The following is a 27,358-nucleotide window of genomic DNA, read 5'->3' as shown; positions in this document are numbered from 1 at the left end:
ACAAAAGACAAACGCAATATACAGATCTATATAATTACCTATCCTTAAGGTAGTCAGCAATCAGATAATGACTTCATCAGGGGGACAGCAACACCAGCATCAGAACAGGAACAAGGTTGGGGAGATGGTTTAGAATTTGGACTATAGGATCACTAAACCATCAGAGCATATAGTTCAGTATCAAACTGACATAGTAAACTCAGATCATAATAAAACACAAGAATGTCAGAAGACTAACTGGAAAAGCATGAAGTGTCAAAGTGGCAGATCACACTAAGAGCACGAAGTAAAGTCTCTGGAACCCAAGAAAGAAAATCACAAATCTGTATTCCAAACCAATGGTGACTGAACATTAAATTAAACTCACAAAACCTTTTGATTGGGTAAAAACATGGTACGAGGGGAAAACGTCCAATAACAAAGACATTGGCTATCAAGTATACACTAAAGATGATACAAAAATCATTTACCAACTGCTGATTGGTTTCAGTACTATTAACGTAATCCAAACTTTTACAAAATGTATCTTACACACTTCCTTCTCCGATTGTATCTATTTTGTTCGGCACCTTCCGAATACGCTGTTGCTGGACAGTGATTACAATATATTGAAACATTTCTTCCAAACCACTCCCTCAAGAGAAATACATGAGTTAGAAACATAATTACAGACAAATATGCAAATTCAATGAATGAAGTCTGTTAGGCAATGGACATGAAGTCATAAGAACAGAGTACACTAGAAACATTTAATACAAATAACATTGCACAGTGGCTTTGCTCTGCTTCAAACCCAGCAGAGGTCAAGAAATACTTGCATTATTTCAGCATTTATTTTTGCAGAGAACATGACCTTAAAGAGACAGAATATTTTCTCATCACAATATTAATACAACATCAACATTAGAAAACATATGCAGGCCTTTACTCTATGGTGGCCACTAAGTAGAGCACAATTTTTGTAAACATAAATTTATAGTCAGATTATTTCACACATTCGTACATAAGTACGATTACGTAAAGACAAAATTATTCTCGTTACTTTCAGCTCTCAAACTCTCTTGACTATTACTGCTAAAATGCTAATAAAAATTGCTTTATAAAAAACATTTCTGAGCAGGACAAAAAATTTAAAAAATAGAGCAAGCTGATTGGTTGAGGAAGACTTTCCTGCCTTTACTTATCTCAGTCTCCTAGGACAGAGAGATCTGACTGGTTTGCCAGCAAAAAGGTTGCAACTGAAATCACAGGACAAGTCCTGATGGTAATTTATGAGGTAGGGATACCAGGACCCTGAGTGTTTTTTTTAGGGGGGGAGTTTGCAGAGGGACCCCATGGGACCCCTGTACTCTCACTGAACCCAGCACAGTCCTTCCATGAGGTGCTTCGGAACTCCCATGGGATTTGTGCAGTAGTAGGATTGTGCAAGCTTCACTCTGTGAAGGTTGCATGGTCCTGTGGTACCATGAAAGTGATGTTTGGTCGTGGTCTACAGGAGTACTGTGAAAAAAGGCAAAAACATGAGGAGAAGCTCCACCAAGGGTTTGGTGCAAGGCCTGGCCTCAGGCCATGGTGGGCAGCCATCCCACCACCATGCACAGCTGAAGGCACTACAACAAGCAAGGCCAGTGAAGGAATCACTGGTATGGCAGTTTTTCAAACTTCTAGATGGCAAAAAAGGAGTTTGTATGCACTTTGTGCCAAAATGCGGGGTATAGAGAGAAGCGTGGGCAGTATACAATGGGAGCCACTGGATTGTGGAAGCACCCAAATACCGTAGCATATGCAAAGATGCAGAAGAAGTGAGAGGTGGAAAGAGAACTAATTGTCCTGGAGGAAGTGCTGGAACAAGAAGAGGCAGTAATTACCAACAACATGCACATGCAGCACTTCGGCATATACTGAAGACACTACCATACAGTTGTGGCCTGTATGGAAGTGGATAAAAGAATAAACAGAAGGTTAATGGAACAGCATCTGCAAACTGATCACAAACACATGTGTAACAAAAAGGAAACCAGCCATATAATATGATAATAAAGTTTAAAACAATATAAAAACATCTAAAAAAAAAATACAAACTGTAGAGAACAAACAAAGTTTAAAATGATATAGGTTATAACTTGAGAGACCGCAAAAACATTAAAAAACCTGCACAGTATTAGTATTCTGATAGCTGATCTTCTTGTTCTTTTCAGGACACTGCAGGTAAAAGAACTAAATGGGGGAGATGATTGGTGTGCGAAAGAAAAGAGGAATACAGTAGGAGAAGTGAAGGAGGACTCGAGACTGACGTCATTGTAAAGAGGGAAGAGAAAAGGACTGGAATCAAAAAACCCTGCAAGAAAGAAGAAAGTTGCAGTACTTTCTAAGAAACATGCTGATTCAGCTATGAGTCCTTCTGTGTAACAGGACTTGGGTAAGTGCGCTTTTAGATAGCACCACAGAAGTCACACTAGTACATCAGACGCTTCAGATGTTTCTGGATGCAAATTCAGCTGATGACCTCATACAGGTCGAGATTACAGATAAACATTTAAATCCCCCTGATAGGGTTTGCAATCTAAAAAAGCAAGTTGAAGGGGACATACCACGTGTTATCAAAGCAGTCTTCTGGACCCACCTGTCTGATTATTATAATATCATCCTAGAAAAAGAAGACTACCCCCCACCTTAATTAGGGAAGCATTGCGGGGAGAGGAAGTCATAAGGGTAGTCATAAGGTTCCATAGTACCTGAAGATATCAGGGAAATTTATGTCAGTGAATGGGCAGTGATAGAAGCTCCAGCTCTATATAGAAATAAAGTGGGGTGGAATCAACAATCTACAGCCACATGTTATTCCCATACGTAGGGTACCATAACTACAAGCAGAATACCCTTTAAAACCAGAAGCAGAATGTGGTATCAAAGCAATATTGGATCAGTTGCAGTATCAGGGCATAATAAAGCCTTGCCTTTCACTTATGAACACACCCCTTTTCCCATCTTGCAATCATACAATACAATATAATATAATAAATCCAAACTCAAATACAGGAACATATGCAGTACAAAACGCCCACAGTACAGGTTTAGTGATGAACCTGGTGAGGAAAATGTACAAAACGACCCTGAATATTTCAATGTACTTTTCAGTCAAAATATAGGCCCTCATTATGACATTGGCAGTAAATCCCACTTACCGCCACGCTGACTGCCGTCAACTTACCACCGCGGATATCCATTCACCATATAATGACACACGCACACCAATCCGTCAGTATTCAGCCACAGACACAAATCCGCCACACCAAAGGTCAGTGATAAACTGGCGGTATCAAAACCCATACCGTTATGCCAACAGAACTATGCCCATCACATTATGACCCACGAATCACCACAGCGGACATTCAATGGCGGTAAACCATTGGCGGTACACACCGCTGCGCACAAAATGGACACACACAAACAAAACCACACCACATTGGACAATTCAAACAACACACACCTGACACCCATACACACACCACACCCATACACCACTATAAACACCCACCCACATTATCCACAACCCTTTACAAACAACAATTACTGGCAGGAGATTGACACCAAAATCACTGACACAACCAGAGCCACACATCTATACACACCTATACACCAGTCACGCACCCCATATCACACACCCCAACACATTACCCAACACACCCTCACCTACACACCTCACACAACACCCATGGCACCACAAAGACACCCCCGCTTCACAGAGGAGGAGCTAAGGGCCATGGTGGAGGAAATCATCAGGGTAGAGCCACAGCTATTTGGAGCACAGGTGCAGCAGATATCGATAGCTAGGAAGATGGAGCTTTGGAGAAGAATTGTGGACAGGGTCAAGGCCGTGGGACAGCACCCAAGAACTAGGGATGACAGGAAGAGGTGGGACAACCTACGGGGGAAGGTATGTTCCATTGCAGCAAGACACCAGCTCGCTGTACAGAGGACTGTCGGTGGACCCCCACCTCCTCCCCAACAACTAACAGGATGGGAGGAAAAAGTCTTGGCAATCCTGCATCTTGAGTGCCTGGCTGGAGTAGGAGGAGGACTGGACTCTGGTAAGTCAACTCTCTACTACTACTACCCCCCTACCTGAATGCCATCACATACCCCCACCCTCACCCTCACTCCCATCACTCCACCACCTCCCACACACCCTACCATCACATCTCACTTATCCCAATGCCAGGCCCTGCATGCTGTACCAATGCATGGACACCCCTCACAGCCCTGCATGGACGCTCACCACTAAAGCATGCACACCATAGAGAACTAACAATCCCACCATACACCAACATATACAAGTGAAAGCTGCCAGGGCAAATCCAACCAAAGAGGGCAAGCCACGGATGCACAATATGTCAGACACAAAAACAATAACACATCCTTTACATCCCCACAGGTATCCCAGCCAAAGTCAGTGGAGAGGAGATGCCAGCAATATCAAGCCCCCCAACAGAAGAAGCCCACAGTGATGACAGCAACTCTAGTCTTCAGGATCTGGATGACCTACCTGGCCCATCAGGGACCTCTGGATAGCTGGTTACCCAGGCTCAGTCACACACCACCACAGAGCCTCCCCCATCAGGAAACACCACCACAGCACCCACCCAGTGTACCCACACCTCTGTCCCCAGGACACATCAATGAGCAGTGTGTTTACCTCTACAGGGAATCCAGGCCACACCTCATACCCAAGACAATCAGGGACCTGGGTCAGTGTCAGTGGGCACACAGTTCAGGGGACAGAGGCACATGCCAACAGGGAAACTGGGAGATGTGCTGTGTGCCAGGGGGAGGCCAGGCCCAGGGAACCGACTCTCCAGGAGGCACTTGCAGATATCCTGGGAGCCTATCAACATTCCCAGGACACGATGGGCCAGATCCTGGACAATGTGCAGGAGAACAGGCAGCTGCAGGAGGGACAGTACCAAGTGATCAGGGAGGACTTGCAGGCCATCAACAACACCCTCATCTCCATAGCAGGGGTGCTGGCAGACATGGGCAACATTATGAGGGAGGCAGTCACACAACAGCGGGTCCCTGCCACTAGCCAGACATCTGAACAGCCTTCCACCTCCAACTGCCGCTAGTAGCTAGGAAGCCCTGCCACAGGACTCACAGTCCACCAGCACCCCTCCCCCTACAGAAGCAGAACCACCCCGCAAACATTCCCTGCAATACAGACAGAAGCCAGAGACACTTGCAAAGACCCCACCAGGAAATTAGACTCTCCTGATTGTCACCCTTGTGTCCCACTCAGTCATCCTGTCTACCTTGAACTGCCATTGCTCCCCTTCCTATGTCCCCTTGGACAATGCACCTGTGCTACAAACAGACTGGAACAATAACCTGGACTTTCCTCCATCATCACCCCATCCCCTTGCACTTGTCCCTCGATATTTTAGCACTTCAGTAAACACCCTTAGAAAAAAAAGAAGTTTGGAGTATGTCATATTTTTCAATTATGTATTCATTGAAACATGTACAAACATTGCAGTTCAACTGTACAGAAAATGAGCATAGATTAATGACCTGTAGCTGGCTGCAGTGATCACACCAGGAGTATATGTGAGGTCACCAACATCTGCAAAATGAATTGCCAGAGGGAACAGTATGTGGGCATAGAAGTGGGAAATATCAGCATGCCAGTGCCACAGAAATTCAAACAAATTCATTGAAATGTGAAGTAACTCTGTCCTACCTGTGAGTCATTGGAAGTATTGTCTGATCACTGATGTTCTGTTGCCCTCATCCTCTGCCTCCTCATCCTCACTGTCCACAGGGTCCACTGCTGGCACACGGGCATCCCCAGCCTCCTCCTCCTGCAGAAAAGGCACATGGCATCTCAGGGCCAGGTTGTGCAACATGCAGCATGCCACTACTTTCTGGCAGACCATCTTGGGTGAGTAGCACAGGGATCCACCTGTTAGATGGAGGCACCGGAACCTGGTCTTCAGGAGGCCAAAGATCCTTTCAATTATCCTTCTGATTCACCCATGTGCCTCATTATAACGTTCTTCTGCTTTGTCCTGGCATTCCCCACAGGGGTCAGCAGCCATGATAGGTTTGGGTAACCAGAGTCACCTGCAAATACTGAGTGACAACATTTAGCCACACACTATCCCATATGGCCCACACCATACCCATACACCAACATATACCGGGTGGGAACCAGGGCTCACCTATTAGCCACACCCTGTGCCTCTGTAGTTGGCCCATCACATTTGGAATGCTGCTATTCCTCAAGACAAAGGCACCATGCACCGACCCAGGATACTTAGCATTGAAGTGGGAGATGTACTGGTCTGCCAAGTACACCATCTGTACATTCATAGAGTGGAAACTCTTCTGATTTCTGAACACCTGTTCATTCTGACAGGGGGGGACAAATGCAATATGTGTTCCATCAATCGCCCCAATTATGTTGGGGATATGTAGAACTCGGCCTTCACTGTGGCCAAATCTTCAACCTGGGGAAATATAGTGTAGCTGCACATGTGTTTAATTAGGTCAGACAACATTCTTGTCAGCACTATTGAGAACATTGGCTGTAACATTCCTGCTGTCAAGCCCACTGTCACTTCGAAAGAACCAGTTGCCAGGAAATGAAGCACTGATAGAACTTGCACAAGAGGGGGGATCCCTGTGGGGTGACGGATAGCAGATTTCAGGTCAGGCTCCAATTGGGCACATAGCTCTGTGATTGTGGCCCTGTCCAGTTCATAGGTGCAGATAATGTGCCTGTCCTCCATTGGTGCCAAGTCCACCAGGGCTCTGTACACTGGGTATGTCTCCATTTCTTATTCATCTGCAGCAGTAGGAATCTGTGGGGCAAAAGAGTGAGGAGCCGGTCACAAACTGAAAAATGGAGCTAGAACAGAACTTTGCATGCTGTTAACTTGTAATGGGTCAGTGTGATTTGTCCAGTATGTCCTAATTTCACCAGTGACACAGCAATTTTCCAGGGCCTGTCCCCACCCTGAAATGGCATCTCCCTGTCCTGTGTGTAGGGACAGGTGGAAGACAGGAGGAAGTGAGGTAATTCCGCTGACGTTGTGCGCCGTTGCAGGAGTCGGTCGGGAACCGCCGTGCAATTCCTCATTGATTAACATTGGGCCCTATAGGTTACAGAGGCCAATGGTGATCTATGCCGGCGGTGACGGTGTGCACCGCCGCAGACGTGACCGCCATTTTCTATCGGATCCCTCACTTGCTACCTGATCTTCCACAGGAGAGAACCTACACTGCATGTGCTGCTATGACCTGTGTCTGGAACCTATCATGGCCCGTGTGACTGGGGAAAGGGCCCCAGCCTTCACTTCGGAGGAGTTGGAGAGAATGGTGGATGGAGTCCTACCCCAGTACAGACTGCTGTATGGGCCTCCAGACCAACAGGTGAGTACACTGTGGGCACGATGTATGTGGCAAGAATGCATGGAATGGTGTATGTGAAGGCCTCGAGTTAGGGGGGGGTGGATGTCCTCTGGGCAGGGTGTAGGTTGTGTGCTGGGCCATGTGTGTGTAAATGGTGATGTGAATGGGTATGGTGGGCCATAAGTGTAACAGGCAGGACTGTTTGTCTAATTCTATTTTCCTGTGTGTATTGATTCTGCAGGTCAGCACCCATCAAAAGAATGGTATATGGCGTGCCATCGCCAAGGAGGTGTGGACCCTGGGGGTCTATGGCAGGCAGAGCACCCACTGTCGCAAACGGTGGGAGGACCTGAGACTCTGGGCACGGAAGACCGCGAAGGCCCAGCTGGGGATGGCCTCCCAACGAGGAAGGGAAGCCCATCGAACCCTGACCCCCCTGATGGCCCACATGCTGGCAGTGGCCCATCCAGAGCTGGAAGGGCGCTTGAGGGCATGACAGCAGCCACAAGGGGGTGAGTACAATGCCCATCATTACAACTTACGCATGATAGGGTGGTACCTGGGTGGGGGATGTGTGTCAGTGGGTGCCCCTAGGCCAGGCCTGACATTGCAGCGTAGGTCCCCCAGTGGCTAGGGTTCAGAAGGGCAAATCTTGCTACCTAGCTTGTAGGCATCCACTAAGGGTCAGGGCTGCATGGGTCCCAGGTGTGCTGCATTTGGCGGTGTGTGCCCCTCCCCATGCCTTGGCTGCTAACTATTTCTCTGGTAGTGCTATGGCATATTGCGTATGCCTGTTCCCTGTGTGTGAGGGTGCTGTGTATGCCAACGGTGGTGTTGGTGCAGCCTTTGACCAAGTGTATCCTTTGTCTCTCCCCCCCATTTTGTTTTGTCATCCTATCCTTATGTGCATTAGCATCATCTGGCGGAGGAGAAGAGGCACCGGCGACGGAGGGAGCTGCATCCCACAGGACCCAAGAGGCAGAGTCCACCGACGCTGAAGGATCCAGGCCACATGTCCTGAAGGTGAAGGAGCCTGCACCAGGCAGCCTCAAGGGAAATGAGCCTGCCCCAGCTGCCAGAAAGAGCAAGGAGCCTGCCCCAGCAGGCAAGAAGGAAAAGGAACCTGCCCCAGCTGCCAGGAAGACAAGGGAGCCTGCACCAGCAGGCAAGAAGGGAAAGGAGCCTGTCCCAGCTGCCAGGAAGAGCAAGGAGCCTTCAGGAGCAGGCCGGAAGACCAAGGGGCCTGGGGCAGGAACTGTGATGGAGCCCCCACCACCAATCATGGTTGTGCAGCCGTCTGAGGTTGCAGGGGATGGGCAGGAGTCCCCCCCCCCCCCCAGCAGCACCACTACTTCCACTGAGCAGCCGTCCAAGGTTGCAGGGGATAGGCAGGAGCCTCCCCCCCAGCAGCACCACCACCTCCACTGAGCAGCCATCCGAGGTTGCAGGGGATGGGCAGGAGCCTCCCCCCACCAACAGCAGCACCACCACTGAGCAGCCAACGCCGCCGGTAGACGGCATGTAATCCTGCCTCCATGGGCTGTTGTGTGCCCTGCCCCCTTGAAATCCAGTGGGTATGACACCCACCTGAGAGACTGTGACCATGCACTCCCCAGGATCAAGAGCACAGCGCACGAGGCCCCCTCCAGAACCAGTGGGTAAGACACCTACATGCCCAACACTCCCCAGGATCAAGAGAACAGGGCACAAGCCCCCCTCCAGACCCAGTGGGTAAGACACCCACATAACCATCACTCCCCAGGTTCAAGAGCACAGGGCATGAGGCCCCCTCCAGAGCAAGTGGGCAAGTCACCCACTTGAGAGACTGCGGCCTTGCACACCCCAGGACCAAGCTCAGGGCATGTTGCCCCATCCAGAGCAAGTGGGTAAGTCACCCACTCGAGAGACTGTGGCCTTGCACTACCCAGGACCAAGCACAGGGCATGTTGTCCCCTCAACAGCAAGTGGGCAAGTCACCCACTCGAGAGACTGTGGCCTTGCACTCCCCAGGACCAAGCACAGGGCATGTTGCCCCCTCCAGAACCAGTGGGCAAGTCATCCATCTGAGAGACTGTGGCCTTGCACTCCCCAGGACCAAGCACAGGGCACGGTGCCCCCTCCAGAACCAGTGATCTTGTTCCACCTCCTGGCTGAGGTGCCCCCTGTCCCTGTCCCCCTGAGGTGCCTGCCTATTTACCAACTGATGCCCCTGCAGTGTTCTCTCCGTGTTGAAGCAGGTGACATGTGTGGCCTTGGATTTTTGCCTGTGGCCATGTGGCCTAGGAACATTGTGGACTGGGCTGTGTCCCTTTTTGTGTAAATATGTATATATCTATTATCTTGCCTGACTTATTTTTCATGCTGTGTTGATCTTATTACATTTACTTTTTCAAAATTGTTTTGTTCTTTCATTATTCATCCGAGTTACGGGGTAAAATTGTTTTTGTAATGCAGCTGATTGTGTGTATGGTGTTGGGGTGGGTGGGGTGCGTGTGTGTGTCACTCTCTTTTTCCTGCCTCGCTCCCTTGTGTGCTAGGTGGCTGTACTCACCATCGTTGTCTTCGCTGGCGTTGGTGTTCGTGGTGGAGCAGAACGTAGAAGATCATGGGGAAGTCATGCAGTTCAGGCTCCATGGTGGCGGGGTTCTTCCCTGTGTCTCCAATGGTGAGTCCTTTCCCTTCTAAGCTTAGTTTCCGCCAGGCTTTTGATGTCGTTGGTACTGCCCTGGAAAAGGTGGTGGTTTCCAGGGTCTTAATATGGTGGTCAGAACATTGACTTCCGCCTGGCTGTAGGCGGCTACCGCCGTGGTGGCTGTTGTTTCCGCCCTGGCGGGTGTGGTATATTGACTGTCTTTCAGGGATCTTTCCGCCATGGTCAAAATTTGGTGGTAGTTGCCGCCAGCCTGTTGGCGGTATTACTGCCACTTTAACACCAACCGCCAGGGTTGTAATGAGGGCCATAGTGCCGGAAAGTGAGTATCTAACCACTTTTAACTTCAGCAGAGTGCAGTTTTCATTCTGACCATTGCCTATGGACTATAAAATTAGTCCTGGTTTATTTTCGGTGTACATTATGGAAATCTGTAGGAAATGGCCCTCTCTAACCAGTGCTAAAGTGCTTGTGCTCGCCCCTTAAAAACATGGTTTGATTGACATATACCCAATTGGCATATTTAATTTACTTTTAAGCCACTAGTAATGTGCACGATGCGTGACCCAGGCCTATAAATTAAATGTTACTAGTGGGCTTGCAGCACTGCTTGTGCCACCCACTTAAGTAGCACTTTAAACATGTCCCAGGCCTACCATTGCAACCTGAATGCATACATACAAGTCACCCCTATGGTAGGCCCTGGGTAGCCCAGAGGGCAGGATGCTGTGTAATTAAAAGGATGGGCATGCACGTTTAAGTTTTACATGTCCAGGTAGTGAAAGCCTCCCAAATTCATTTTTCAATACTGCGAGGCCTACCCCGCTCACAGAGTAACATTGGGGATTCCTCATTACATTCAATACACTGTAATTCCTGATTGGGAAGGAGTAGATCTGTTGTGTTTAGTACTTATGGAATTGTAAAGATACATTATTTTTAAAACTAAAGTCAGATTTATTGTTACAATTCTGAAAATGTCACTTTTAGAAAATTTGTATTTTCCTGCTCTTAGCCCTATGTCCCTGCAGTCAGTCTCCAATGCATGTCTGGGGTGGGGTGACACTTGGGCCTTGTGCATTCTCTATAGACAGCCACGAACGAAGAAAGCTTAGGTGTGACTGATTGATGATAAACATTCGGATGTGCCATGCTAGGCAGGATGGGAGGGAGGAGCTGGCCACAGCCTCACACACCTGAATAAGCTGTGTCCTCACTCCACACAAAAGGACTGTTTAACCCCCTGTAGTGAGTCTGGAGCCAGGGCAGGAAGGGAGGACCTCTGTGCACTTCAAAGCTCTTCTCTGAAGTCTCCCCTACTTCAAAGGCACCACTGGGCATAGGAACTGTACTCCTGACCCTACCAACTCAGTACACTTCTGGACCTATGGATACTCTCCCAGGAAGAAGGGCTGCTGTGCTGCTAGGAGGACTGTTCCTCTGTTGGACTGCTGCTATGGAAGAACTGCTTTCTTGCTGTGCTGACCTGCTGCCCTTCTTGGCTGACTGAGAGGGAGTGGACCCACAACACTTGAACCCAGAACCAGAGTGACTCCAAAGGCTTGCTGGCTTGCCTCCTGTTCTTCTGAAGTCTCAGGGATACAAAAGAATTCTGACTGCTCAACTACAGCACATCGACTATGCCATCTGAGAGTCTTACCATGCCAAGTGGTGCCATTCCAGTCCTGGGCTCTTGGAAGTGGGTATAAATTGCTGCAACTGCCAAAATCCATGCATCAATGCCGTTGCAGCACTTGGAACTGGCACATCTCCAGCAACTTTGACGCATCACTGCTGCTGTGAGGGCCGAGGACACCGCTGTCAATGCTGCTGCATCTCCGCTCCTGCAAAGATCGAGGACAGAGCATTGCTAACGGCAAGGCACATCACCTCCATACTTGATGCACCCCGACTTTGTGCATCTTGAAGCTGATGCATTGCCTACATCATTGAGATTGATGCAACACCGCCTCCTTTGCTCCTCTCATCTTGTTCTCATCATCGACACAACCACGTACTAGGGTACTGTTTCAGCAGGCAAGTGATGACCTGTGTTCATCGTGGTCGGCCTGATTTTTCAGATTTGACCCAGTCTATTGCGACCAGGTAGCCCCACTTGACACTTTATGCCTTTAAGCACTACATTTTAGTTTATTCTTTAAAAATTCATATCTCAAGTTTCACTTATCAGATTCTTTTTGTTTTGGTCTTGTTTTGTTCATTATATTAAGCTCTGTGTTTACGAACCAGGTGTTGTATCTTTTTGTGTGGTGTTCTCACTCTTTTATTGTTTGAAGTGTTGCACAAATACTTAACACATTAGGAGGTCGAGCTATTTTTAGAAACTACTCGACCCTTCTGGAGAGTGGACAAAGAACAGGTGTTCTGTTCAGACAGAAACTGAATTAGCAATTAAGAGGCCTTTAAAACTTATTTGTGTCACATTTGCTCTGTGTTCAGAGACAAAGATAATCAGTCAGTTTGTTTTCTTGCAATGCAAATACTTTTCCTTGTGACTGCAGAGTTCCAGGATTTTGGAAGGTGAACTGTCTGACCTGTGTGAAATGAAAGGTTGTGGGTATCAGGTCTTTCCTACCACACAACACTTATATAACTAAGTCACCTTAACAAACATTTCAAAATATATTTCAGTAGCTGTGAAAGACCATGTTTTTGCCCTTGTGTGATAAAAAAATATTTTAATAAGATGAAAAAAAACTCAGAACACTTTACTTGGTGATGTGCAAATGATAAATATTTTCACCATTTCAAGGTCAATAAGACTAAATATAGACATATAATAAAGTAATGTGGTCTAAATTGACATCCTTTTTCCTTATATGTTAATCTGGGATGCATACCCTGATACGTAAAGCTGTGTCAAACATCCTTCAGAAGTTCAAATAAGATTTGATTTATAAGAACTGACACTTGACCACTTGGGGAGAGAGGTCTTTCACCCAGATCATCGTCCAAGATTCTGCCAGAGACAAATCTCACCTACTGTCAGCGCACTTCACACTTTGTATATGATACATCTCACCTGAAGCTGACAAAACCTTATTCCAGAGGAAGACTAACTGACTGTTAACGCAGTGGGTGTTTGCCCTTTGCAGGGAACACTGTTGTCACACCACCGCTGATAAAGACAGCCTTTACTGTCAACGAGTTATGCATTGTGTCTCTTCTACCTAAGAAACTCTAGTTTATAAGTTGCTCGGTCGTTTGCGCCATCATAGTATCATGCAACGAAGTAGGCATTAGGGAGTTAGGTTTAGGATCACAGTTTGAATGACATTTTATCAATGCAAAATTTTTTCTTCTTATTGATAACAAGTCTTGTTGCTATTATTATAATATGTGTAGTTCTTTTAGACGTGCCGAGAGACCTGTAGTAATAAATACTTCCAATGTAAAAGTGTTCATCCTTCTTAGTACAATGTGTGTGATACTGTGAATAATGAATTAAGGTTTGTTGATGTTTTTACGGTGCCCTGATCCCTTTATGGGATTGTTAGTAATCCAAAAGCAATACCTCTATCTCAGTTACACATTGAATAGTGTCCTGTAGAGCTACAATAACTTGTATTTTACATTTATCACTGGTACATGGAACCAACTTTACCCGTGATACCTGTGGGTGAGAAAGCACAGTGTGTAGAGTTACACCAAAGTTATAACCTACGCAACAAGACAATTGACAGGCTAGGCCTAGGAAATGGTCTTATAGACAAAATCAAAATCAGATGGCTATACCGTGGAATAGTGATGGGCTTCGGGGGCTTTTTCCCCAACGTTTCCCTTTATTGAGAAGGGCTAGTCTAAGTTGTCTTCTTTCCCCACTCTTGTTTTCACAAGTTTTGGAATAGCTACCAGGAGCAATTAGGCAGAACCTAGCTACATGGGGCATTCCAAGAACTGCTGGGGAATAAAAATTGGTACTCTACACCGAAGAAGACAATGGCCATGCTGACAGATCCTAAAACATGGTCCCATAAGCACCCTGCCATGCTGCCCGAATCACTCAGTCACCAGCGAGGACAAATGCTTCAACAGCACACTCTTAATGAAAATTGCTGGAGCTTTCTTTGACAAGTTTGTTATATCAAGTACCAAAGTAAGGAAGGCACTCATTTGTGAGAATCTTTATCAATCCTTCCCTCCTTCTGAAATTCCTAAATTGACTGCCCTAAAAGCATTAAAATCAAATAACATTGCAAATAAAGCGGGACAAGATTAGCAGCAAAAACATGCACAATTTTTTTCTTTTTATAGAAACTTAGTTAAAATATGATTGCATTCTTTAGTCGAAGATATGATTCCACCTAATTTCAATGTTAGGAGATGTGATCGGATAGGGAAAAAGAAGGAAAGTTAGAGATAACCTACAATGATGCATTAAACTTAAGAATTATCACCAGTCCCCATTTTGACTCCATTTACCACGGCCACTCCATCAAGAATACTGTTTGGATTGACTGGAAGAGCTAATTTTGCAATACTTCACAATTGGTAATGACTTCTTCCTCAGAGACTTTAATATCTGCCTGACTGGCCAGGGGATGTCTTATCTTCAAACATGCTTACTTCCCTCACATTACTAGGACTAGAATAAATGGTCCCACTCATAGAACAGGCCACACTTTGTATTTAATTTTTTGGCAAACACAAAGCGTACACTCCTTGGAAATGACTTGCACATATAATTATTGTATTTATCTTGATAAAATGAAATCTTAAAAGCTATAATATAAGGAAAAAGTAAACAAATAAAAGTAGATCAGTGCTAGAAGCTAGTCACTCCTTGTGTTTTTATGGGTATATGGGGAAATGGCTTTCTATGTGCTATATGCCAAGGAGACCTGGAGTACAAGGAAAATGCTATATAACTACATTAGAGCTCTATCCACAACATTAGATGCAATTGTGCCAGTAAAGGAAATTAGTATTAATCTTATTTGTAGTTATTATTGATGGATCATGCCCAGACTCAACAGGCAGATATTAGCTCTGTTAAACCTTGAAGTCATCTGGTGGAAAAGCTATGCCCAAGTCCACAGAGTTGAATATTCTCCGGCATTACGCAACTGTAACCATGCAATCAGAGCAGCAAAGAAAAACTACTACACACAAAAAAAGTCTAGCAGCTAAAAGTGCTTTGTGAGAAGTGTGTGCCAGAATTCAGCAACTGACTAACCCAATATCTCTGAATACTAAATTGAATCCTGCTCAAGACCTTACAAATAAACTTGGAGATTAATCAGAGCAGAACTAGTGTTATCTCAGTTTATAGATCAGGCAAAAGCATTGTCTGAGTTATCGTCACTGCTGATTACTTTAAGGAGCCCCATCTCCCTAAAGACCGAGAGTAACATAGATAAATATTCGGAGTTTAAGTCTATTTCCAAGCAGGAAAATTAATTGTGATGCATGTTTGCAAACCATGGGCTCCTCAACAGTGTTCGCCCAGCCCATATTCTAAAAGATGAAGACGGCAACACTACTGTCAAAATGTATAAATTCCTCTCTGGAATCGGGTACTATACCAAAAGATGTCAAGAAAACTAAAGTTTGTCCCCTAATCAGTCAATCAATAATACTTCATTTCGTGTGAAACCATAAAAGCACATAAAACAATACAGACGCACAAATCAGTACACGTAGTAGATGTACACATAAAAGTGACGTTCAAGTTAAAATGTTAAGGTTTCCAATATGAAAAGTCATATATACTGATTATAAAAAGGTCATCGTTAAAATACTTACATAACAATAGCAGTTCGGACAACATGACAAAATAGAAACATCAATTAGAAGGAACATAACCCACCAGAACTATTCCATTGCTTTTGCTCTAATGACCCAACACCCCTGCAGATATTCGGCCACCGTGCAGACCGCTAGTTCTCTTGTTTCGGTGTGTAGTATCCTAAGCATCGGGAGATACTTTCTACACTTCAACAGCCCACATATTGGAATAATCCAACTTTTCGGAGGCCGGGTATAGTCGAGGCAGAAGAAGCTAAAATGTGGTAATGATTCTTCTGCCTGCATGCATACTGGACAGAAAATACTTTTACCAACGTTTGACTGCAATTTGGCACTAAAGGATAAAAGTGGTAGAGTAATGGACTCTGATGAACACATTTCTGGCACATGCAGAAGATAAATAATCAATGACTCAAAGCATTTGAAAGAGTGCCATGGTATGAATTTGACATAGCCTGCTTCCACTTCCACTTCCAAAAGGAATCTTTAAGAGCCTCCCTGGAAAGTGGCAGGGAATCATTAGACCAATATTCACCAAGGCTGAGTTCTGTTAGATTGTCCTTCAGATAGCATAGCCGTTCAATTCTGCACGCTTTTTCTAGTGCAGCTACTTCTTTGAGGGCTTGATAATAGTCATCCAAGGCCTGGGTGTGTTTAAGTCGGCACCAGTATACCAGAGGGCGCAGGTGAGCCTCTGAGACCACTGGCACAAGGCCCATATCTTGGAACAATGATAGTAAGGGAGCACTTGTAGGCAGGCTAATAAAGGCCCTCAGAAAATTGTTTTCTGCTACACTCAGGTCGGCTGTGTTCGAAAGCCCCCAAATCTCTGCCCCATACAACGTGCTGGTTTCTGCTGTAGCCAGATAAGCTTTTAAAATGGGATAAATCCGGTTGGTTTTAGATGTCTAGACAAAATCTAAGAACTGCTGTTGTATGCTGCGAGAGGTTAAGGGCACTTTTCTTGACCTGCGAGGTCCATGTCATTTTCTTCAATAGTGTAATTCTCAAGTAGTTAAACTCAATGACTTTGTCTAAGGGTGTACCAACAAGGAGACTGGCGACTCTGAAGGACTTATGTGGGTTAATGGTCATAAGTGTTGTTGTGGCATGGTTGATGATCATCCCTCTTTCATCACAAAATGCCCCAAATCTATCCACTAGCATTTAAAGGCCAGCTGGGGTTTTGGAAATTAATAGGAGCAGGGGGATCTTCCTGTCCACCAACCTCGGCACATACAATCGTCCGGGTAGGCGACCACACCATTTAGGTATAGCTAAAACAAAGTTGGAGCAAGGATGCACCCCTGCGGTACACACTTATTGATTCCTATCCGATCCCTCAGTTCCCTCCTGGGATCCCAGCAAACCTGCGCTGGTGTCTTTGTGCAACCATCTGATAATATCGAAAAGAGATCGGGGGCCTTTGCTGGGTTTAATTACCTCTCATAATTTGGGGCGTGGGACCAGGTCAAACGCCGATTTCAGGTCCACAAAAAATAAGTATCAGTGACATTTTTCATTTAAAACAGTCTTCTAATAGATCGACATTAACCTGAGGACCTGGTCAACAGTGCTAACCTGGGTTCTGACCCCATCTGCAGATAAGACAGGGCTCCATGATCCTCAGTGCAATGGTCCAACTGGAATAAAATCTGTCTACTAAAGACCTTGTGCATTACATTGATAAGGCTGATTGGTCTGTAGTTTAAGGGGGGACCCCTTTGACCCTTCTTATAGACAGGGACAATTTCCGCCACTTTCCAACTATGCAGGATTTCCATCCCCACCATAATTAAGGCAGTTAGCCTATTTACATACTTGGTCCAGGTCTCCATGTCAGTTAAGAAAAGATCCCTGAGTACCTCATCCGGCCCTGCAGCTTTTCCAGCTGATGTGGACTTAATTGCCTTTCCTGTTTTGCTAATCTCTACAGTTCTTGGAGATGGGGATAGGTGTGGTGAAAAGTTCCAGGGGGGTTTCTTCACTTACACTAAGGGGATAGGAAATGGCAAGGAGAAAAATTCAGGAGGGCGTTATCACTTACAATTAAGGCTGACATAGAGGCCTAGAGATCTGAGAAGTGTTTGTGCCATGTCTCTGGGTGAGTAAAGTCCACTAACCGGGTTGCTGGGCTCTGCCCCTTGTTGGCTACCAGCCACCAGAATTGCCTGGAATCTTTAATTGCCACTTCATATATGTCATCCCAGAGCTGGGTGTTCCATTCATCCTGAGCTCTAAATTAAATCAGTTTTTAGTTTTTTCCTACAGGCTCTAATGTCCGGAACTTTCCCTTTCCTGAGGGCAGCTTCTAGCTCACTTTTGGACCTACTGCAGTCTGTTAAACCAATTTCGGCCAGGTTTAGGATTACTACCTGAATTAGTGTGGTGATGTATGAAGCACTCCCCCTGTGTCTTAAATAGGGTTTAGTGTATAGTGGGCATGACCATCATTCTTCTTTCTAGGGAGTGAGCGCTTTCAAGTTCAGAGGTGGCATGAAGCAGAGCCCTATGCGTCTTTTCTCTGGAGGCCTGGTTGGGTTATAACTTTTGCCCACTTAACTCATGTTTAATTGTTGGATGAGATCAAATCTGCAGAGACGGAGGGCGAAGCCTGATCTAACAGGCTAGAAAGACTACTAAAATAGAAGTGAAGTGCGTTATGATCGCTGGCAGATCTAGTTATTATCCTCATATCCAGTACAGCAGGCCAAAGGGGGAGGGATATCAATATATAGTTTATCCTGGAGGTGGAGCCAGGATGGTTGAAGGTATGAGTTGCATTCTGATACGAAGGGGTGCAGCTATTACATGCCTTTAGCTTATACATAACTTTGAAGCATAATTGATGGTATGTAGCATCTGACCAGCGCTTTAAAGGAGTGACATCAGTGGGTAGAATGCCCCAAGCTTCATCCTCCGGTTCAAAAAGGGCAGAGCTACTACTCTCTAAGGTCTTGTATGTCGTATTGAATTCTCCTGCTACAATCAGATTGTCATGTGTAGCAACGGAGTTACTGTGATTGACAAGCTGATGTATGTTCTGCGATTCACGCCCCAGTTCCCTCTGTTATAGACATTACAAATTTAGAATGTGCGGAAATCTGCTCCAGTGACCACAATGCCTTGAATGTCATGAGATGCCTGGTCAGCGGGGCGAAGTTTGACGTTCAATGAAGTACGGACCCAGATTAGGAGTCCACCCATGAACGACCCTTTTCCTAACGACTTGCTGGGATGAAAAAATTAACAAACTATGATCTATGGGTGGGCTCGATGCTCCAGGTTTCTTGTGAAAGGCATATGTCAAATTAATCTATAAAAGCTCCCCACACAGGATTTCTAAGCTTGGATTTAGTGCCTGACACACTCCAAGATAACAAGTAGGTTATGATCAGAGGCAGGATGTGTAAGTCAGGGGAGGTGTTTGAAAATGAGAGAATCCTATCAGGGACATTGTGGCTCTTCTCCGCCGGTTTGGGCCTCCGAGTGATAGCTCCCTTTGGACTGAATGGCCCAGTACCGCTCTTTGGGCCGGTTCATGCCTGGTTCCCAGTCAGCCGACCATTGACGTATCTGAAATTGAGGTGGGGCGGGGGTTTTGCTACGGGTCACCTCTCAGAGGGGAATTTAGTTTAGACTGGCTAGAGGTGTTAGAGTGGATCGTTACACAATTCCAGCCCAAAGATCCTGTCCACCATAGTGTTGGATCTGAATGTTATCTTGATAAAATAAAGAGGCCCTCTGATCGACAAGCTGTGGAGGCATCTGGCGTGTACAATATCAGAGCGTATGATGTAGTAACAACTTCGCATTAACCTTATATAGTGAACACACTTATTAATCAGGGAATCCTCACCCTCAAGTGACCCAAAGGGGTAACCTTGGGACCCTTATCATGTAGGCAGTCCCTGGAGAGTCCTGCTGGGGAAATGGGTTCTGGTTGGTGTGGACATTATTCCTTACTTAACTATATGGTTACAAAGGGTCAAGGGCAGATGGAGGGATCAGAGCGAGGGCCTGTCTGGGGTAATGCCAGGCATAAATTTGGAGTGGGGGGGTGGACGGGCCAATGTTTGAAGGGGAGTCACACAATGTTATCTTTGCACCTAGTGCTCCCAGCGATCAGGGTGAAGTAGGAGGAGGGTATGTCAAGCACAGGGACTGTGCAGGAGGTTGGACGTACTAGAGATGTTAGTTTAAGTTCGTCCACCTCAGCTGACAAAGATATCATGAATTGCTTGGGTTGGAACCAATGGGGGCCTCTCCTGAGCCTGACTCCTCTTCTCGCAAAGGGAAAAGCATAGTAAGTTGAGCAAATTTGTTTGACCACTAAGAAGGGGTGAGCAGTGTCATTATGTCCTGAGTAGGTAAAACAATGGGGGAAGCTGGCAGACAGGGACTGATAAGGGGGCCAATAGGCTCAGCATCTGCCAGGTTAGCAACCTAACTTGTTCGAGATTATGGCCAAAGGTTTAGATTATTCCTCTTTGAAAATATGGGGGCAACTTTTTTGTGGAGTTTGGCTAAAGCCCGATTCTCAACATGGTTATCACTCAGTAGTGACTCAACATCCTCAATAAGTGTGTCTATGTTATCAAGAGTAGGAGAGGTGTGGGGATTGGAAGGAACAGAGGTGGAGGTGAACATACAGCTTTTATTTTTTTCCTGCAGGGGATTCAACAGCTTTACCTTGCCCATGTCTAGAATCCAATGGGGGCCCAAGCTGAAAAATGGATATGAACAGACAATCGGAAGGTAACTTCTAAGTCGTGGTTATACACATAAAGCAAATAGTTAGTGTTCTTCATACAATGTTCAGCACAAAAGTTCAATAGCAAGTGGTCTAGGAGTGGTCCTGTAAGCAACCAATATATATACCACCCTGAGCCAAACCGTCCCAACCTGAATATACCCTGTCAGTCAGGTAGCAGACTCTGCCTCAAGGGATCCTCCTTGTAGCCGAAGCTGACCAAGTCAAACAATTATGAGACCAGCAGCCTACTATATGTAAGTGAAAAAGGAATCCTCTAATCAGCAGGACATGTTTGAAGGGAGGAACAAACAGTGAGTTCAAAGTAATCCGATGTGGCCCTAGAGATCAACCTCAGAGAGGTGCTGCCATTGTTAGGGCTCCATAGATCACTAGTAAGTTCCGAGGCAGTGTCCTCCTTCTACCAGGTTGCAATGACACAATCACTGGACACTTGAAGAAGAGAGTCACAAAGCTGGAGTGTGTAAGCCGGTTTGGCTAGGGCAGCCCACAACTGAGCTTTATCCCAATGGCAGGTCGCCACTGGGTATAAAATACTCTCAGCCAGAAGCCCAGGTTAACATCCAACCTAGGTTAGGGCATAAGAGCCACTACTGAAAGATCTTACCACATTGAGGTCTTGGGGCCTGAAATAGCAGGGCCAAGAGTGGTCCTGCCCTGCCTCTTCCTGTTGCTGACAGACGCAGGAGGGGCCTGCCCTTGGCCTGGGCTTTGCCTGAGCACAGCCCACACGCATCCCACACTGCGTGATATGGCCACGTACTATATACAGATAGAAGAGATCAGCAACAGGTGGGTGGTTGGAGGGACCGCCTCTTGCCCTTGTGCTCCCTGGAATTTGTAATCCCTCTGTCTCCACAGTGATGCGTCTCGTGCTGCAGGGAATGGCCACGCACTATATAGCGCTAGAAGAGATCAGCAACAGGTAGGTGGATGGAAGGCCCGCCTCTTGCCCTCGTGCTCCCTGGGACTTGTCGTCCTTCTGTCTCCAAAGTGATGCATCCCACGCTGCAGGGAATGGCCACGAGCTATAGAGCGCAAGAAGTGATCAGCAGCAGGTGGCTAGTTGGAGGTACCATCTTTTGCCCTCATGCTCCCTCGAACTCACAGTTCCTCTGTCTCTACAGCAATACATCCCACGCTGCGGGGAACGGCCACACGCTATAGAGTGCTAAAAAGACATCAACAGCAGGTGGGTGGCTGGAGGGACCGCCTCTTGCCCTCATGCACACTGGGAATCATAGTTCCTCTGTCTCCACAGCGATACATCCCCTTGAATAAACCTACTTCTATGTCCCTTGTTAAAAAAAAGCCAGGTCTTGATATAGATGTCCCAGAAAATTATCATTACTTCTTGGTGAAGCTGCTAGAAGAAGTGACAATCAAACAACTCCAAGAGACTTTAGAGGCAAGTAGCATCTTAGGTTCATGCTAAGCAGGTTTTCATTCAGAGTGATGACATCGGTGGTTGATGATTGGAGAATGAGGCTGGACAAGGGCAATTTCTGCAGCAGTTGTACCATTAGATCTGTCAATCATCTTTCATACCTTCCAATCACCTTGTCCAGATTCAGCTACTAGAGGAAGTGGGGATTGAAGGCTATGCTCTGGCTATGATTTCATCTTTTTTAACTGACCATAGCCAAGAAATTTAAGTCAGCCCCTTTAATTCAGCACCTAGAAGCCTTAACTAGGGGTTACACCAGGGCTCCTCCATGTCTCCCATCCTACCTAGAATCAGTCTGTAACTTTCTAATATTAAATCCAACTACATCAGAACATAACACATTATTTTTTTTAATCAATCTTTTGGAAGCTCTATGGCCTCAGCACCTAGCTGTCCTACTCCAGCGATTGTGGAAAGAAGCTTGGATATTCTGATGGATGGTAACTTTGACTTAGACACAGAAATTGGTGCAGTGATCAAAGCATGCTATTTCAGCATCAACATCCTTAAAATAACCTTTCCTTTCTTTAATTTATCTTTAGAAAATCATGGCAGCCAATTCATTTGTGAAATTTACACTAGATTTCTGCAATTCAAGTAAGGTCTCCTTAAGATTAATATTGCTATCCTACAGAAGATTCAGAGTGCTTCTGTTTTAATCTACACAAGATGAACAATATCTTGCCCTACTTTAAACAGCTACACTGGTTACCTATCTCCAAGCTCATCCAATTTAAAGTGAAATGCATGATGTTTAAGATTTAAAGTAACACTGGACGTCTCTTCCTACCTAGGACGCTCTAAAAGTACACCCATACTCGATCACTTTGGTCACAGTCTCATGCCTTTTACACGATCTCTAAATATAAATATGAAAATCTTTGGAAAAGATCTTTTCAAGTGGCATCTGCACAACTGTGGAATCAGTTTCCACTTTTTCTTCAGACAAAATCTTCCTTAACTAGATTCTGATGGAATTTAAAACTTGACTGTATTGTAATATCCGTGAGTTACCCGGGGGTCAGCAGTTTTTATTCTGCCTATTTTAATACCTGTTATCACCAAATGACACTTAGACAATATACGTGACATGAAACAGTCATTACAATGCAGTCATAACCACGCATGGACATTACCACAAGACCTTTACCACGCATATGCGTTATCACACATGCATTTACAGAAATCCTTTACCATGAATATGGCTTTACCACGCATGCCTTTACAACAACTTTCGTTCAAAATGCATGAATGGTAAAGACATATCCGTGGTAAAGGTTTTAAAGGCGAGCATTAATTTATTTTTTATTTCTGTAAATGCATGAATGGTAAAAGCATACGTGTGGTAAAGGTTTTAAAGGTAAGTACAGGTAAGTATTAACTGTGTGTATATGAATATATATATATATATATATATATATATACACACACACACACACACACTACCTACTGGCAGTCACCCGTAGCTAGTTATAGTTATGGCCATGTTTTCACTGAAAAAGCGTTTTTGACTTGCTTATATCTTTGGGGCCATCTGACACATCTTCACAAAATTTTCCAAAAAAGGTGTTCCAGAGAATCGTGTTGTACATGGGAAGATTCGGGGAGATCCGTCAAGCGGGGACCGAGAAAAACGGGGTGTCAAAAAAAGTGTTTTTCCCATTATAATTCCTATAGGGATTTTAGACACGACTACATCCCGAACTGATAAAGGCGTGAGTTAGAGTTCCCTTAGGGTATGAGTTAGAGTTAATTTAGATAATTCTAACTATAATTGGATAATTTCTGTATCTTTTTAATTCTATTTCCTAACTATAACATCCCTCTAAGCTTTGGTTTTATATGGAAAATGTCACCTACCCAGTGTACATCTGTTCATGGCAAGTTCCGCTGCAGATTCACATGCTGTGCATTATTCTGCCATCTAGTGTTGGGCTCGGACTGTTACAAGTTGTTTTTCTTCGAAGAAGTGTTTTTCGAGTCACGGGATCGAGTGATTCCTCCTCTTCGGTTCCATTGCTCATGGGCATCGACTCCATTGTTAGATTGTTTTACCGCAGAGGGTAAAGGAAGGAGTGACAAAGCATATAGGTACAGAGTAAAAGATGTCCATGCTAATATTAATGTATATACATATGTTCAAATGTTTGTAACTTAAACGACTACAGGCTTCCGGGGAGGTGGGAGGGTGCATGTGAATCTGCGGCGGAACATGCCACGAACAGATGTACACTGGGTAAGTGACATTTTCCGTTCGATGGCATGTGTAGCTGCAGATACACATACTGTGCATTGACTACAAAGCAGTTTGTACTCCCATAAATAGGCAGAGGCCAGCCTGTAGGAGTTGAAGTTGTTTGAAATAATGTTCTTAGTACCGCTTGGCCTACTGTGGCTTGTTGCCGTGATAAAACATCTACACAGTAGTGTTTAGTGAATGTATGTGGTGTTGACCAAGTGGCTGCCTTACATATTTCAGCCATTGGTATATTCCCTCAACAGGCCATCGTAGCACCTTTTTTCCTTGTAGAGTGTGCTTTAGGAGTAACTAAGAGTTGTCTTTTGGCTTTAAAGTAGTATTTTTGGATGCATCTTACAATCTATCTTGCTAAACCTTGTTTTGATATGGGATTGCCTGTATGAGGTTTTTGGAAGGCTACAAATAGTTATTTAGGGCCAGATGTAGCAAAATCGGATGCAGAATGGTGTCTCAGACACCTTCTGCGACTCGCTATGGGGTCGCAAAGACCTACCTCATCAATATTCATGAGGTGGGTCGCATTTTGCGACCCCATAGCGAGTCCCTGCACTCACAGGGATGGTGGCCTGCTGTAGTCAGCAGACCTCCATGTCTGTGACTGCTTTTTAAATAAAGCAGTTTTTTTTTTCATTTTATTTTTTTCGACATTCACAAAGGGGAAGGGGGTCCCATGGGGACCCCTTCCCTTTTGCGAATGAGTTACCACCAGTGTGACACTGGTGGTAACTGCGAGTTGCTTTGCGACCGCATTCGCGGTCACAAAGCAACTCTGAATTGCGATGCGAGTCGCAAAGAGGAAGGGAACACCCCTTCCTATTTGCGAGTCGCATTCCCAAATTGCGAGTCGGTACCAACTCGCAATTTGGGAATGAGCATCGCGTGAGGCCGTTTGCATGGCGCAAACTGCGTTTTTCGCAGTTTGCGCCATTCAAACGGCTTGCTACATCTGGCCCTTAGTCTTTCTGAATGGTTTAGTTCTGTCTATATAGTACATTAAAGCTCTTTTGATGTCTAATGTATGTAGAGCTCTTTCTGCTACAGAATCTGGCTGTAGGAAGAAGACTGGCAGTTCCACTGTTTGATTTATATGAAATGGTGATACGACCTTTGGAAGAAATTTTGGGTTTGTTCTTAGTACAACTTTATGCTTGTGTACTTGGAAGAACGGTTCCTCAAGAGTAAAGGGTTGGATTTCACTTACTCTTCTTAAAGAAGTAATTGCCACTAGGAAGGCAACCTTCTATGTTAAGAATTGCATTTGGCACGAGTGCATGGGTTCAAATGGTGGTCCCATAAGTCGTGTACGCACTATATTTAAATTTCAAGAGGGGACTGGAGGTGTCCTGGGTGGAATGATGCGTTTTAAGCCTTCCAAGAAAGCTTTAATGACAGGAACTCTAAATAAAGAGCTGTGCTGTATATTTTGTAAATATGCTGAAATTGCAGTAAGATGATTTTTTATGGAAGAGAATGCTAAATTTGACTTTTGTAAATGAAGTAAATAGCATACGATGTCTTGTATTGATGCTGTAAGAGGGTCAATATGTTTAGATTGACAGTTATATACAAATCATTTCCATTTGTTTGCATAGCACTGTCTAGTAGTGGGTTTTCTTGCTTGTTTAATGACTTCCATACATTCTGATGAGAGTTGTAAATATCCAAACTCTATGACCTCAGGAGCCAAATTGCTAGATTGAGTGTCTTGGGATTTGGGTTCCTGATTTGGCCGTTGTTTTGTGTCAACAGATCTGGTCTGTCTGGGAGTTTAGAGTGTGGTACTACTGACAGGTCTAATAATGTTGTGTACCACAGTTGACGTGCCCATGTTGGTGCTATGAGTATCAAATTGAGTGAAGTTTGACACAACTTGTTGACTAGAAACGGAATGAGTGGGAGAGGGGGAAAAGCGTAAGCAAATATCCCTGATCAATTGATCCATGGAGCATTGCCCTTGGATAGGGGATGTGGTTGTCTGGATGCAAAGTTTTGGCATTTTGTGTTTTCGCTTGTGGCGAACAGATATATGTTTGGCATTCCCCATTGTTGAAAGTATTTTTGAAGAACTTGAGGATGAATCTCCCATTCGTGTATTTGTTGGTGATTTCTGCTGAGGATATCCGCTAATTGATTGTCTATCCCTGGAATGTATTGTGCTAACAGGTGAATTTGGTTGTGGATTGCCCATTTCCCGATTTTCCGAGCTAGAAGGGAGAGTTGGGATGAATGTGTCCCTCCCTGTTTGTTTAGGTAATACATGGTTGTCATGTTGTCTGTTTTGAACATTCTTCTGTGTGAGAAGAGGTTGAAAAGCTTTGAGTGCTAGGAAGACAGCTTACAACTCCAAGTGATTTATATGTAGCTGTTTGTGTTTGGCATCCCATTGCCCTTGAATGTGTGATTGTTTAGGTGAGCTCCCCAACCAATCATTGATGCATCTGTTGTAATTATGGTCTGAGGCAAAGGGTCTTGAAATGGCCGCCCTTTGCTTAGATTTGTGGAATTCCACCACTGAAGGGACATGCATGTTTGGCGGTCTATCAACACTAGATCTTGAAGTTGACCGTGTGCCTATGACCATTGTTGTGCAAGGCACTGTTGTAAGGGCCGCATGTTTAGTCTTGCGTTTTGGAACAATTGTAATACATGATGCCATCATCCCTAAAATTTTCATGACAAATCTGACAGTGTATTGTTGATTTGTTTGTATATGTGTGATTACATTTTGGAAAGCTTGTATCCTTTGTGTATTTGGACATGCTAACTCTTGCTGAGTATTTAGTATTGCACGCAAATACTGCTGTATTTGTGCCGGTTGTAGATGTGATTTTTGGTAGTTTATTGAGAACCCTAGTGTGTGCAAGGTTTGTATTACATAATGCGTATGATTTTGGCATTGCGTATGACTGTTTGATTTTATTAGTCAATCGTCTAGATATGGAAAGACATGTATATGTTGTCTTCTTAGGTAGGCTGCGACTACCGCTAGGCACTTTGTGAATACACTTGGAGCTGTTGTTTTTCCAAAGGGCAACACTTTGAACTGAT

The 27,358-nt window shown here is 45.0% G+C and overlaps 1 protein-coding gene and 1 long non-coding RNA gene across 4 annotated transcripts in view; one reads left to right on the top strand and one right to left on the bottom strand.

Moving 5' to 3' along the window:
- LOC138249932 (uncharacterized) overlaps positions 1-27,358 on the bottom strand; it is a 521,389-nt gene that overhangs the window by 16,118 nt on the left and 477,913 nt on the right. The gene's annotated exons all lie outside the window — the stretch shown is intronic.
- LOC138249934 (uncharacterized) overlaps positions 1-27,358 on the top strand; it is a 108,619-nt gene that overhangs the window by 34,788 nt on the left and 46,473 nt on the right. Inside the window, exon 2 of the long non-coding RNA XR_011194863.1 lies at positions 2,199-2,419. This is a non-coding gene — a long non-coding RNA (uncharacterized lncRNA). The remainder of the gene's footprint in view (positions 1-2,198; positions 2,420-27,358) is intronic.

This window comes from Pleurodeles waltl, chromosome 8 (assembly GCF_031143425.1).
Source record: "Pleurodeles waltl isolate 20211129_DDA chromosome 8, aPleWal1.hap1.20221129, whole genome shotgun sequence".
Taxonomy (NCBI): domain Eukaryota; kingdom Metazoa; phylum Chordata; class Amphibia; order Caudata; family Salamandridae; genus Pleurodeles; species Pleurodeles waltl.
The sequence above is the reverse complement of the archived record's forward strand: the minus strand, read 5'-3'. Positions and strand labels throughout refer to the sequence as shown.